Source organism: Mobula hypostoma, chromosome 19, assembly GCF_963921235.1.
Source record: "Mobula hypostoma chromosome 19, sMobHyp1.1, whole genome shotgun sequence".
Classification (NCBI taxonomy): Eukaryota; Metazoa; Chordata; class Chondrichthyes; order Myliobatiformes; family Myliobatidae; genus Mobula; species Mobula hypostoma.
In genome coordinates, this window is record NC_086115.1 from 56,136,039 (window position 1) to 56,151,629 (window position 15,591).

The following is a 15,591-nucleotide window of genomic DNA, read 5'->3' on the forward strand; positions in this document are numbered from 1 at the left end:
CACCCTTTCTAAGGCCTTTGGAACTTTTCTAAAATTGATTACAGTACAAATTAGGCTCAGGCCTAATCAGTGCTCTATGTTTTAGCATGCTTCTCTCAGCCAACAAACTCTTGCAGCCCTGATGAAAGATCTTGGCCCAAAGAAATGACTATTTATTCCCTTCCATAGATGCTGAATTCCACCAGCATTTTGTGTGTTGCTCTTGTAGCTTTTAACAGACTTCCATATAGCTAGGATGCCTAAGACTTTTACAGCACTGTATTTGTCAACATGGAGCGGAGAGTGAGTTTGTAAATCTGTTGGGAGCAAAGGAGGGTGGAGGGCTGCGGGAGGGGTGTGGGACAGGTGGCAGAGAAAGAGTGTCAAGGGCAGTGGGTGGCACGGGTGCAGACACACCTGACCCAGAGACACCAGGCAAGATCATTTCATTCCAAACAATTGGTTTATTGATCACCACAGAGTGTTTCTTTGGTGCTTCCCACTCCCTCCCCTCTCCCTTCTCCTTTTCCTAATGATGATTCCCCTCTCCCTGTCCCCTTCCCACTCTCAATCCACAATAGAGACTCATATCAGAATCAGGTTTATCATCACTCACATGTATCATGAAATTTGTTCTTTTTTGCGGCAACAGTACAGCGCAATGTATAAAATTACCACAGTCCTGTGCAAGTCTTAGGCACTTTAGCTATACAGTATATACTGTATGTGTGCCTAAGACTTTTGCACAGTACTATACTTTCAGACAAGGACGCATAATTCCTTCTGTTAAAACTGCACCATTTCATTCCTCCAACCAAAAATGTTTCACTTCACACTTCCTTAATTTTTAATTGGGCCCACATTTGTCCTGTTCACCTTTATCCATTATTTCATTTCTAAGCTTTCCAGTCGTCATTACAATAAAAAACAAAAACTATCCCTCCACCAAATCCCTTGCCTGTCCTTCAAACCTATTGGGACTTGCTTCCAAAATTTCCCTTTCATCTCCCTCACACCATTCTGCACCACACTGAGTACCGTAACAGCTCACCTGTCAGTGCTTCATCCTAACCATATTGTGTCTGCCTTTGGTATTCATCTCTCTTCGGTGTTTAACCAGTTGCTTCTATCTCCACCACTTATCCTTTCCTGTATTTCCTGAAATCTGTGATACTGTTCTCAAATAATTAAATGAATAAACTTAGCTACATGCACTCTAATATATCAAATTTAACAAAGTAACGAGCTTCCTCAAAATTCACATTCAAAGTTTCCGAAAATAATTTGCCTTGGTCAGTTATATATGCCAGCCGTCGTTTCTCCTTGCTTATCAGAAGCACTGACAATGTTACTGAGCATTTATGGATGGTTGAGATACTCAACAAGGGGTTGATAAGATGCTAACATTCAATTGTGAAAACAAAATCAAATACTTGCAAATGATTCTGAGGTTTAGTTCTGTAAATCCTCCAAGTGGACCACAATTGTGTTGTGGTTTCATGTCTCAGTGAAGTATGAACTACATAGATGTGTAAAATGAAACTCTGCTTAGAACGCATTGTTGGACATTTCTTACTGTTAATTTGGCATATGTGTAAACTTATTAATGTCATAAATATTTAAGTATTACAAAAGTTGTGCAATTATTTAAAAACATTTTTTTCTATTATAACAGCTCAGTAAATCACCTTGAAAAAATGATGCGTCTGAAAGGCAGCATCCATCATTAAGGACCCCCATCACCCAGGACATGCCCTCTCCTCATTGTTACCACGAGGGAGGAGGGACAGAAGCCTGAAGGCACACACTCAATGATTCAGGGACAGCTTCTTCCCCTCCACTACCAGATTTCTGAACGAACATTGAACCCATGAACACTACCTCAGTACTTTTCCCTCTCTTTTTGCATGAATTATTTAATTTATTTTTATATTTATTTCCTATTGCAACTTATGCTTTTTATTATGAATTGGTTGTACTGCTGCCGCAAAGTGAACAAATGTCACGACATATGCCGGTGATGTTAAACCTGATTCTGATTCAGTATTATAGACTCACGCAACAGTATAAAACATTTTTAAGAGCAATAGACACAAGGTGCTGGAGTAACCCAAGGTCAGGCAGCATCTATGGAGAGGATTAAACAGCCGATGCTTTGGGCTGAGACACTTCATCAGGACTCTGCTAAACATTTTAACTTTTATATCTTCTTTCACAATCGCCACACCGCTTCAGTATGCCACTTGCAAGCCAAGTTAACACATTTATTCTGCTTTCAAAACCTGATATAAACCTATTACTTCAGGGCTGCCATTGCCATTATTTAGTTTAATGAAACTATTACCCCTTTACATGGACTGGTAGTCAGGCTGTAAGTTATAGGCAGAGTTCTGATGAAATATGTATTACTCACGAAGTCACGTAGGTAGTTACTGCTGAGATAAATCACGGACTGTAACAGCTTTCTCATGTCATTCATATGCCTGCCTCCTACTTATATAGTGTCCTGCATTATTCTAAGAGACTGCTTCAGCCATAAAAGGAGTTGTCAAGTCGCACCTCTGACATGCAAAATAAACTCACATTATTCCACAAGAGCATTAAACAAAATTTACCGCCAAGCAATAGAAAGGATTATTGAAGCAGAAGATTAAAGGATTGGTCCAAGAATTTGGAGCTAGGAGAGTCTTTAAGAAGAAAGATCAGGAGTTTAGATCCTTGGCAGCTGAAGGCACTTACATTGGAGGCCATTCAGCCCATTGAGTGTACCCTAACTCCCAGCCGGATAATTCATCAGGATGCATTCTCCCTTTCTTTCCCTGTAGCTTGTAACTTATTCTCTCTCATACATGTAAATCAAATCCTCTTTGGCCTTTTTTTTGGCCGTTTGCCTACGCTGAGGTGTAATTTGCCTGGGGAAATCGCACACAGTCATGGGGAGAGCATACAAATTCCACATCAAGAGCACTGAAGGGCAGAATGAACTCAGGTGTCCGTGCCTGTGAGGTAAATATGTAAACTGTTGCATCGCCATGCCACAGAGCTTCCACTGAAGCGATTCTATCAGAAATGAACAAGAACGGTGGCAACATCTTCAGTCCTGATGAAGGGTCTTGGCCAGAAACATCGACTGTTTACTCTTTTCTATAGATGCTGCCTGGCCTGCTGAGTTCCTTTGTGTGCATTACTTTGATTTCCAGCATCTGCAGATTTTCTCTTGGTAGTGGCAATATCTTGTTGGTTGTAGAGCCAAAAAAGAATGTAGACACAGACAGGGGGTGAGGCATTGGAGAAATTAGAATTTTTTTTTGTTAGGGATTTTAATTTTGGGCCTTGTTTAAGAGTTAACAGTAGTTAGGAAGCACAAAGGCGATAGGTGATCGACACTGCTACAGAATTGCCTCTGACCTGCAACCTGATTGTAAAACAGGACATGCATATATTGAGGGGAAATAAATTCAGATGCAAATGACAGTACAGCAGTTATTCCCAGTGGGAGTGGTTACGTGTCCTGAGGGGATGTTAGGGGAAACAGAAGTCGTTCGGGGGGGAGAGGGGGTGCGTTCAAGATCCTTGGGGGAGGGGCAGTAAGCAGTACCCTAATTTGAGGCACGAGACCTGACCAAGTGTGTAGGCCATTTACGTGTACAGCGCATACCATTTATGATAGAGAAATTAGCATTGATGAATAAATGCTTACACTTCTAATTTTACATATTACAATGTTTCCTTAGCCACATGATGATTCAATTAAAAAAAAAACAAGATAACAGCGGCACATCCTGTCTTTCTAACATAAGCAGCTTCATAACTGTGTGTGTGTGTGTGTGTGTGTGTGTGTGTGTGTGTTCGTTCATACAGAGAGCCTCATTGTTGGTTTCTCAACAATATACAAACTGGCCAGCTTAAAATCTCAAAATAAAAGCAGTGTACATGTGCACCTTCACAAGCAACAGCTCCTTAGAAACATGCACCGTATACTGTGTGTACAAATATCTTTGTACAGACATTAACTACAACTTCAAAGTGCAGAGACAGAAGCATTGACAAACTTTCAAACCCCAGTATGTTTCTTGCATGCTTTATTCCAAGTATTTTAATTTACAGTGTCAAGTATGCTGGTCATGATGAACTAAATTCACAAAACCTTCAGCTTCTTCCCTGCTGCCATCTGATTTCTGAATGGATATTAAACCCATGGACACTACCACACTACCTTTTTTCTCTTTTGCAATAATTATTTAATTAGCATTTAATATTGGCAACTTACTTGCAGATGTTTCATCACCGTGTGAGACAACAGCATCATTACACTGTTAATTGTGATGTGTCCTCGGCATGCTCGGCCTTCATATACCTTTCAATCAGCCGAGTGGTCGTCATTTCAGAAACTCGATTACGATGTGCCGAGGAAGTCCGTGTGGCGAACTTAATGTGTTGTGTTCTTGAATTTTGCCCGCATCAGCTCAGAAATAGGACCAAGGTCTGTGTGTTTGTTTACAGGATTGTTCACGGAAACCACGCTTCTAGGAATTCTCTTGTATGCTGTGTGTTCGTTTTCGCCATGACTTTCACTGATACCCAGCTGAATTTGTGCCCCTCATGGTAGAGACCAGGGAGAGTTGGTCATGCTGTTTTACAGTTGATCTGTATACCAGTTGATACACATTTTACTGTAATTTACAATATTGTTATTATGTACTGCTGCTGCAGAACAAATTTCACGATGTATGCCAGAGATATTAAACCATATCCTGAGAAAGGATAGGCAGCAACGCCTCTGTCATGATTATTCTAAACACTGGAGCTCCACAAGGTTGTGTCCTCAGCTGCCTACTCCACTCCCTGCACACTCATGGCCATGTGGGCAGATTCTGCTCTTACTAAATCTACTAATTTGCAGATACCGTCGAAGTGAGCTGCATCTCAAATAATGATGAGTTGGAGTAGAGAGCTTAGTGACATGGTGCCATGACAACGACCTTTCCTTCAATGTTAACAGAAAAGCCGGTCGTTGACTTCGGGGGGGGCGGTGGGGACATGCTCCTGTCTGCATGAATGGTGTTGAGTTTGCAAGGGGTGAGAGTTTCCAATGCCCAGGTTTGACCATCACCATTAGCCTGTCCAAAGAAGCTCCCCCATGGCTCAACTTCCTCAGCAGGCCACAGAGATCTGGCCTGTCCCCGCCAACCTTTACCAATTGTTATCAATGCACCATAGAAACCTTTCTGTCTTGCTGCATGACCGGAAGAAACTGCAGAGAGCTGTGGATACAGTTTAGCATATTATGGGGAACATCCTTTACACTGTCTCAGTAAAGTATCTGGTAATAAAGACCCCACCCACCCTGGATGTTCCCCCTTCTCCCATCGGGCAAGCGGGTGGTACTGCAGCACAGCAGTCAGCATAACACTTTACAGTACAGGCGACCGGGGTTCAACTCTCGTTGCTGCCGGTAGGGAGTTTGTACATTCTCCCCGTGAGTGTGTGGGCTTGCTCTGGGCACTCCCGTTTCCTCCCACAGTCCAGAGATGTCCTGGTTGGTAGGTTAATTGGTCATTGTAAATTGTCCCGTGATTAGGCTAGGATTAAATCCGGCTTGCTGGGTGGTGCAGCTCAAAGGGCTGGCAGGGCCTGTTCCAAGCTGTATGCTATGTAGTTAATAAATATACATACACACACACGCACACGCACATGCAGAAGCCTGAAAGCATGTACCACCGGGCTAAAGACAGCTTCTATCCCATGGTTATCAGACACTTGTATAGCCTCATAATCTACCTCATTATGATTTGCACTTTGTCGTTTTCCTGTACTGTGCTCTTCTGGGACCGTTTACACTTTATTCTGCATTGTTATTTTATTTAGCGATACAGCACGGAGTGGGCTCTTCGAGCTGCCCCTGCAAACCTGATTAACCCTAACCTCACCACTGGACAATTTACAGTGACCAATTAACCTACCCGGTACGTCTTTGGACTGTGGGAGGAAACCGGAGGACCCGGAGAAAACCCACACGTTCCACAGGGAGGAGGCACAGAAACTTCTTAGGGGATGGTGCCAGAATTGAACTGCGAACTCCGAACAGCCCCAGGCTGTAAGAGAGTCGCACTAACCACTGCGCTACCATGAAGCCCTATGGTTCTACCTGATGCTAGCTCAATACACTGTGTGATGACTTGATCTGTCTGAAACTGCAAGACAAGCTTTGCACTGTATCTTGGTATATGTGACAATAATAAACCGGTATCAATGCATCAGAGACATACTCTAACAAAGGGAATGACTATTGGTCCCGACACAGAAAACTGCTCAACTTGCAGAAATAAACCAGAAGGCTGGTTGATTTGCAGAAATATATTTCAACCAAGGAAATGACTATTGGTTTGCTGGATAAGCAAATTTGCGGATGACACCAAGACTGGGGGTCTGGTGTACGGCGAGGAAGGCTATCATGGCTTACAGAGGGATCTAGACCAGCCGGAAAAATGAGCTGAAAAAATGGTAGATGGTATTTAATGCAGACAAGTGTGAGGAGCTGTACTTTGGGAGGAATAACCAGGGTAGGTCTTACACAGTGACGGGTAGGGCACTGAGGAATGTGGGAGAGCAAAGGGATCTGGGAATACAGATCCATAATTCATTGAAAGTGGCGTCATGGGTAGGTAGGGTCATGAAGAAAGCTTTTGGCACATTGGCCTTCATAAATCAATGCATTGAGTACAGGAGATGGGATGTTATGTTGAAGTTGTATAAGACTTTGTTGAGGCCTAATTTGGAGTATTGTATACAGTTTTGGTCACCTACCTACAGGAAAGGTGTGCAGAGTACAGCAATTGAAAGAATACAGAGAAAATTTACAAGGATGTTGCCAGAACAAGAGGACCTGAGTTATAAGGAAATGTTGAATAGGCTAGAACTTTATTCCCCAGAATATAGAAGATTGAGGGGAGATTTGATAGAAGTATACAAAATTATGAGGGGTATAGACAGGGTAAATGCATGCAGGCTTTTTCTATTGAGGTTGGGTAAGACTACAACTGGAGTTCATGGGTTAGGGTGAAAGGTGAAATGTTTAAGGGGAACATGAGAGGAAACTTTTTTACTCGGAGGGTGGTGGGAGTGTTGAACGAGCTGACAGTGCAAGTGGCAGATGCAACCCCAATTTCAAAGTTTCAGGGATATTTGGATAGGTACGTGGATAGGAGGGGTGTGGAGGCCTATGGTCTGGGTGCAGGCTGATGGGATTAGGTAGTTCAAATGGTTTGGCAGGGACTAAATAGGCCAAAGGTTAAGGCGCGTGGTTAAGGCGTCGGTCTAGTGATCTGAAAGTCGCTAGTTCGAGCCTCAGCTGAGGCAACATGTGTCCTTAAGCAAGGCACTTAACCACACATTGCTCTGTGGCAACACCGGTGCTAAGCTTTATCGGCCCTAGCGCCCTTCCCTTGGACAACATCAGTGGCGTGGAGAGGGGAGACTGCGGTATGGGCAACTGCCGGTCTTCCATACAACCTTGCCCCAGCCTGTGCCCTGGAAACCTTCCAAGGAGCAAATCCATGGTCTCACGAGACTAACGGATGCCTGCTATTAGATGGGCCAAAGGGCCTGTTTCTGTACTGTAGTTTTTCTATGGCTCTATGGTGTCTGCAAAGAAAGCTGGTTGACTTGCGTAAATATACTTTAACCAAAGGAATGAGTATTGGTCCGCCCGCAGAAAGCTGGTTGACTTGCAGTTCTTCTGATTTTGTTTCCTGTCACAGTAGCATTTTCTAGCAGAACTAAGTCTAATTATATCAAACGGATGATCAACATTCCATTTAACTTGGCAAGAAAAAATGGTGGCAGCTGATAAAACGGAGCAAAATTTACAACCAATGATGAGCTAACAAAACTTGCTGCTGCCTCTGGTCTATAAATTCACCCTGCCCTATGTCATCTAATGAGGAACTCATGGAAAAGGCTGAGAGAATATTTTGTGCTGAGGATTTTCATTTTATGTGTAAAAGGAGTATCAAATTGTGTGGCAAAGCTTAACAAAAGTATACTGAAATCCGCTGGCTTCTGCAGTTATCTTGTTAACCGAAACTTCCATCAGCTTTCTGCAAACTGAAACACAATTAAGGAGCTAGCATAAACCATGCAAAAATAATATTGTGTGATTCAGTTCCAATATCCGTCTTCGACAAAACAGAATCTTTAACGCCATGTTTCCAATGACGGTCCGTAACTCATTGGGGATTGAAAGCATAATCATTGCTAAATCCTGTACCATTTATCTCCGAGGGACACACTCAACAGAAATATTCATGGGCCATAAAGCAAAGCTATTAATGCATGCCAGAAGCTGGATCTATCTGACCTTCTAATCCCCCAAACTCTCCCTACCACTGATGTGGAACAAGGCAGAGTGTAATAGAATACTCTTTATTCTTGCATGGGTCTGGCTTGACTATACTAATGAAACTCAGACTTAATAGTCTCCACATTCATTGAATTGTACATCTACTCTCTCTATTATCAGTGTATCAAAGCTACACTGGGTACCATCTATAGGATACACTATAACAATCTAAACTTCACCTACGGCACAACCTCAGATTGCTACTTCTAGCACCTAGGAGGTCAAAGGCAGCACACGTTTAGGGATATCATAGACTCTACAGTCCACAAGTATCATGCCAGATTTATCCTTACCATGGCCATCCTGCACTGGCATCAAGTCAAAGAACAGGTGGATAGGGTAGTTAAGAAAGCTTATGGGGTGTTAGCTTTCATAAGTCGAGGGATAGAGTTTAAGAGTCGTGACGTAATGATGCAGCTCTATAAAACTCTGGTTAGGCCACACTTGGAGTACTGTGTCCAGTTCCGGTTGCCTCACAATAGGAAGGATGTGGAAGCATTGGAAAGGGTACAGAGGAGATTTACCAGGATGCTGCCTGGTTTAGAGAGTATGGATTATGATCAGAGATTAAGGGAGCTAGGGCTTTACTCTTTGGAGAGGAGGATGAGAGGAGACATGATAGAGGTGTACAAGATATTAAGAGGGATAGATAGAGTGGATAGCCAGCGCCTCTTCCCCAGGACACCACTTCTCAATACAAGAAGACATGGCTTTAAGATAAGGGGTGGGAAGTTCAAGGGGGATATTAGAGGAAGGTTTTTTACTCAGCGAGTGGTTGGTGCGTGGAATACACTGCCTGAGTCAGTGATAGAGGCAGATACACTAGTGAAGTTTAACAGACTACTAGACAGGTATGTGAAGGAATTTAAGGTGGAGGTTATATGGGAGGCAGGGTTTGAGGGTCGGCACAACATTGTGGGCTGAAGGGCCTGTAATGTGCTGTACTATTCTATGTTACATTTATTTATTGAGATACGGCATGGAGTAGACCCTTCGAGCTACATCATCCAGCAATACCCCGATTTAATCACAGGACAATTTACAATGACAAAGAAACCTACCAACTGGTACATCTTTGCAGTGTTGGAGGAAACCAGAGCACCTGGAAGAAACCTCACACAGTCACGGTGAGAATGTATAAACTCCTTAAAGGTAATGCTGGGAATGGAACCTGGGTCGCTGGGACTGTATAGCATTGTGCTAACCAGTACGGTAGCATGCCACCTTCTAATTATCCCTACCATGGCCAGAAGCTTTTAAGAGACATTTATATAGGCACACGAATATGAGGAAGATGGAGGGATACGGACATAGTGTAAGTAGGAAGGATTAGTTTTTTTTTGGGGGGTGGTGGGGTTTGATTTACTTTATAGCTGGTTCCGCACAACATTGTGGGCCAAAGGGCCTGTACTGTACTATGTTCTAGTGAAATATTATTTTAACTAGGAAGATGTTCTAAACTGCTGAAACTTCAATGTTGGCATCAAGTCTGGGCATCCTTAAAGATTTAGATCAATATCTATACATCACTGATATAATTCCAGGAAATTCATGAAGCAGATCTTTAACATGCAAGTGAGCAAAACAGTTATTTTGGAAGCTGCACAAACAATTGTGGAAATATTCAGGGTAAATACTTTGCAAGTAAACTTAATTAGGGAAAATATGCAGTTAGCCAGAAAATTTCTATGAAATTATGATCTGCACTATATTTAGAAACCACAATTCCAGTATCTATATGCAGAGGATAAGTGCATATATTGCTTTTAACCATTTCAAATTTGCAAATCCTAGTCACAAAATGAAAGGATTTAATGTTCTGAGCTGTAATGGGATATATATTGGTTCTTTGTACATTCAGAATCAGGTTTAATATCATTGGCATGTGTCATGAAATTAGTTGTCTTTGTGTCAGCAGTACAATATATAGAGAAAAAACATGAATTACAGTAATATAAATAAAACAGTTCAATTAAATAAAAAAAAGTTGAGGTAGTGTTCATAGTGTCCTTGACAGATTTACTTTTGTACTAGGATTAGGATCTGCCAGGCAGAGATGTGAGGCAGCAATTCGTCTCCCAGCCAGCCCTGGTCTCCCCTGCCCCACCTGCCCCACCTTCCTGCTGGATATCAGCTCAGTTTCTTGCTCTTTACTTTCAGTGTACAGTCTTCATTTCACATCCAAATTTGATCCTGAGAGTCCAAACTTACTGTTAAAATGGCACACCCAAGCCAATTTGGCATGGTCCCCTATGTAAACATGAATTAGGTTCCCTGAATAAACATTCAAATGGTGCACATCTTTGCTCCAACTACTGGCCTTTGCTTCTCTGTCGAGTGAGCGAAGGCAAAGTTCTGAATTAGCAGTGTTTTGCAAGAATCACACGCAAATAACTTGCTGGTTCATAAACACTCTCCACATGAACTGCTGTTTCAATTCTCTCTCAGGATCTCCAACAGAGCCCGCTCCAGCAGCTTATCGGAGCGATAAAAAGACAATTTTTCCAATGACGTAAAAACAATTTGGGGAATGCTCATTTCACAATTTAAATGACACCTTGGACACTTACTGCCTGTTACACTGCTGGCATTTCAGGCAGCAATGAAGATCCTCCATCTGTCTGCCCATACAGTCACACACAGATATAGAAAGGATCTTCATTGCTGTTTCTATAACAATTTTGTTTTTACCAGTCAGGGTTGTTAGCCCCAAGCTGAACCCCAGACCAGGAGGACCAGTGCACTACTCTGTCTGGCCTCTACCCTTTGACCTGTTTTGCATGGGTGACCCTACCAAGAGCCAAAGCACAAGGCCCTGACTCCAGCCAATATGGCTCTCCAGGTTATTGAGACACACAAGCCTCCAAACCCTACGACAAGGTTGTGGCCCTCTTGGAGGACATTGGACAGAGTAGGTACTAATTCTGACTTTCCCTGCCATCACTCAGGAGCATAAACTAGGCACTTGTCTGCCGAGTCACTTGATGTGAGATTCCAGCATCAGTTGTGCATCAAGGTGATACCAATTATCATCGCAAACACGAGGACCACCGTAAAGCCCCATTAGTGGCCATCCACAGCTGCCGGAAGTGAGGCCTCCGCCACCGAACTTGGAAATTGAGCCCGAGGCCCGGCTGGAGCGGAGGACTCCGCAACCGTGACTCGGCTTACGGCCTTGTTTCAGCCAGGAGCACGGCCTTCAAGAAGTTGGTCTATATTTTCCTAGGAATGGCCATTGTTGGTCATTTCCAGGACAACTGCATAGCACTGGACTAAAACCCAATTAGCATAACTCCATTAATCAAGTCTCACATCACAATTCTTCAGTGTTGCTCCTCATCCCACCATGGTACTAGCGGCCCACATCTGATGACTGGTCCATCCTCTGAATCCCTGACTGGCCCAAGTCCTGATTCGTAATGGCCTCGGTGCACAGGATCCTGATTTTCAGAGTCACCCCTCCACAAAAAAGCTTCAGTTTCTGGCTTATCTCCCTCTCTCTCTTGAAGGCTCATCAATTGACCTTTCACCATACTCTGAGGCCCAGTCATACCCCTAACTGTTGCTTTTCTCTCCTCACCAAACCCTGGTGCCACCTTTAATTGAGAAGGCCATAAAATATCAGAGCAGAATTGGGCCACTTGACCAACGAAATCTGCTCCACTATTTGATCACAGCTGATTTACTTTCTCACTCAACCCCATTTTCCTGCCTTCTCCCTGTAATTTGACACCCTGACAAGTGAAGAACCAAACAACCTCTGTTTTAAGTAATCCCATGACTAGGCCTCCACAGCCATCCGTGGCAATGAATTCCACAGCTTCACCATCCTCTGGCTTAAGAAATTCCTCCTAATCTCTGTTCTAAAGGGGTGTCCTTGTATTCTGAGTCTGTGCCCTCTGATCCTAGGCTCTTCCATTACCGCAAACATCCTCCCTATATCCACTCTGAGGCCCTCTCTTGGTTGGGGTCAACCATGGATGTGTCCCAGCTCTTTATATGATTCACAGGCCAGGGCAGTATGATGTGGAGAGCAAAATGTTGCCCGTGCAGCAGGTTCCCCCTCTCCACACAGCAGATGAATCCAAAGGAATGGCAGAGACCGATGCAGTTTGGCACCAGTCAATGTTGAGCTCAATGTAGGGCTGACTTATGGACTTATGGATTTATCCCAAAGCCTTCTCCTCAAGTGGGTATAACTACAAGGCAGTGGAGGTTTGAGATCAAAGTTTTCCTTCTCCCAGATGAGCTGCCAGCCACAGCTGACGAGCCCCATATGCATGAAACATTTTAGGGGGCTACTAACCTCCCTTTGTCCTGTCTTCTGTCAGTTGAAGTGGTTCAGCCAGGCTTGGCAGCTCAGCCACAGTTGAAGGCCTGGAGCTGGATTTGGTTGTCAGAGGCTATTTGAGACCCACACTATTGGGAGTATTTAATAGATAGTTGGAGCTTATCCCCACTACTTCCCCTGGCTCTAAACTATTCAGGGAACCCACCTGGGCCTTTCACTATTCAGTAGGTTTCAATTAAATCCTCCCATCATTCTTCTAAATTCCAATGAGTGCAAACCTAGAGTCCTCAAATACTCCTATTACATTAACCCTTTCATTCTGAAATAATTTTTATAAACCTTCTCTGGACCCTCTCCAATGCCAGCACAACCTTTCTTTGACACAGGGCCCAAAACTGCTTACAATAATCCACATGTGGTATGAAGAAAGTATTATCTTAATCTTTTCTGAGGATAATAATCCCTGATACATACTTTCCTCTTCAGTGCCAGAAGGTGTTGATTCTGAATAGGTTTAGCATTAGGTTCAAATCAGGCTGAAAGTTTGCAGGTTCAAATCCTGTCAGGGCGCTGAAGCAGGGACCCAGTCACAGACCAAGTTCTGTGCACACTGTGATATTTACTGAATAGCAAATCCAGAGGGGCAACAAAAACACTGTCAAAGTTCAGGCAGAGATCAAAACATCCAGAGAAATCCAAAAACTAGAATCAGGAAACAGGCAGAATCAATTTTCAGACGGACAGAGTACAGATACAAATGTTAGAAAGACTCAGGAAAATTTACTGACACAATCTGGCAACAAACAAGTGAAAACACAGGACTGAAATACACTGAGCAATAAACAGAGAGGCAGTTGATAGTTGGAGCACAATGAGACAGGTGGCAGCAATACAGGTCATAATGAGAAACAGGTGAGAGGTAGAGTACTCACTAATACAGGGGCTGGAGTAGAGCAGGAGCGGGGACAGGAACACTTGGGGCATGGAAACAAACATGAGCTCATGGCAATACTAAACCACAGACTGACGGCTAGGGAGAAAACACACAAAAAGACAAAGTTTAACTGGAGGTACTGATAGTAACCCCCCTCTACAGACACCTCCTGGAGTCACGGCAGGTACAGCTGGGTGCTGGCGATGAAAGTCCCTGATGAGAGAGGGGTCCAGGACATTACAAGTGAGGACCCAGCACTTCTCCTCAGGACCGTAGCCCTCCCAGTCCACAAGGTACTGAAGGCCACGGCCCCGGCAATGAACATCCAGCAGTTGACGCACCATGAAGGCCTCTGACCCATCGATGAGCCATTAGGGAGGGGTGTTTGGGGACAGGGCACAGGGGGTGGCTCATGAAAGGCTTGATGCAGGACACATGGAAGGTGGGATGAATGCGGCGGTGAGTGGAGGGGAGCTTGAGACGGACGGCAGCAGGGCTGATGACTTTAGCGATAGGAAAGGGGCCGATGAAGTGGGGGGGGGGGGAAGAGCACGAGCTTGCAGGAATCCACCTTGAGGGGTAGGTCTCAGATTGAAAGCCACACATGTTGTCCCTGGCGGTAACGCGGGTCCTTGGAGCGATGGCGTCAGCTTGACACTTGATCCTAGCAGAGGCATGGAGAAGGGCAGGAGCGAGTGCACCTCCACATCCGCTGACAATGGCGGATGAATGCCTCGGCAGATGGAATGCCAACCACCTCCTCCTGGGCAGGAAGCAGTGAAGGTTGGTAGCCAAGGTAGCACTTGAAGGGGGACAGACCGGTGGATGAGGACAGATGAGAGTTTATGGTGTAATCTGACACAAATCTGCACCCCAGGTGCATGTGCAGCATTTCCCAGGCAGCCCCTCTCCCATGTTTGGAGCAAACAAACACTTTTCTCATCTCCTCAGAAAATAACTGAAAACTGATGCAGAAAGGGGAGGCTGCCTCCCAGACGGCTGTTCCCCATTTGCTCGCTGGACCAGACAGTTGAGTGATGACATAGGCCACCTTGGCTTGATCAGTCCGAAATGTTGTTGGTTGGAAATCAAAAATGAGGGTGCACTGGGAAAGAGAAGAGCAGCAGATACCAGGCTCACCTGAGTACTATTCTGGAGGAGGCAGACGGGGCTCTTGGACGGGAGGAGTAAGTGAGAACGCGGAGGGCTGGGCGGGAGATGCAGTCACAGAACGTTGATGGGCACTCTGGGACAGCTGGAGTGACTGAGTCTGGGCCACAGGATTGGCTACATTGGCAGAAAGTGACTCCACTGCCCTGAACACAGAGTCCAGCTGGTTCTAGTGTCTCCCCAGCATCTCTCCCAGTTGTTCCAGGACAGCTCTCAGATGACCGGGGTCTGCTGGATCCAATCTGGCCAGATTGTACTGTCAGGGCACTGAAGCAGGGACCCAATCGCAGACCAAGTGCTGTGCGCACTGTGATATTTACTGAGTAGCAAATCCAAAGGGGCAACAAAATTGGTAAAGTTCAGGTAGAGATCAAAACATTCAGAGAAATCCAAAACCCAGAATCAGGAAACAGGCAGAATCAATTTTCAGACAGCCTGAGTTTAGATACAGATGCTGGAAAGGCTCAGAAAAATTCACTGGCACAATCTGGCAACAAACAGGTGAAAACACAGGACTGAAATACACTGACAATAAACAGAGAGGCAGATGATAGGTGGAGCACAATGAGACACAGGTGGCAGCAAAATAGGTAATAATAAGAAACAGGTGAGAGGTGGAGTACTCAGTAATACAGGGGCCGGAGTACAGCAGGAGCGGGGACAGGACACATGATAATACAAAACCACAGACTGACAGCTAGGGGGAAACACACAAAAAGACAAAGTTCAACTGGAGATACTGACAAATCCATAACAGGCTGGATTGCATGTATTCTGTACAATGAATGTAGTGCATACCAATATTGTCACACTACA

The 15,591-nt window shown here is 44.4% G+C and overlaps 1 protein-coding gene across 2 annotated transcripts in view; it reads right to left on the reverse strand.

Moving 5' to 3' along the window:
- The window catches only part of LOC134359061 (G protein-coupled receptor kinase 5-like), a 336,788-nt gene that overhangs the window by 65,415 nt on the left and 255,782 nt on the right, over window positions 1-15,591 (reverse strand). The window contains exon 1 of one of the 2 annotated variants that reach the window (XM_063071935.1): window positions 4,250-4,625. The exons of the other annotated variant lie outside the window; for it this stretch is intronic. The gene's annotated coding sequence lies outside the window, so the exon portion shown is untranslated. Of the gene's footprint in view, window positions 1-4,249; window positions 4,626-15,591 lie in introns of those variants that run through there. 2 annotated transcript variants of the gene reach the window in all.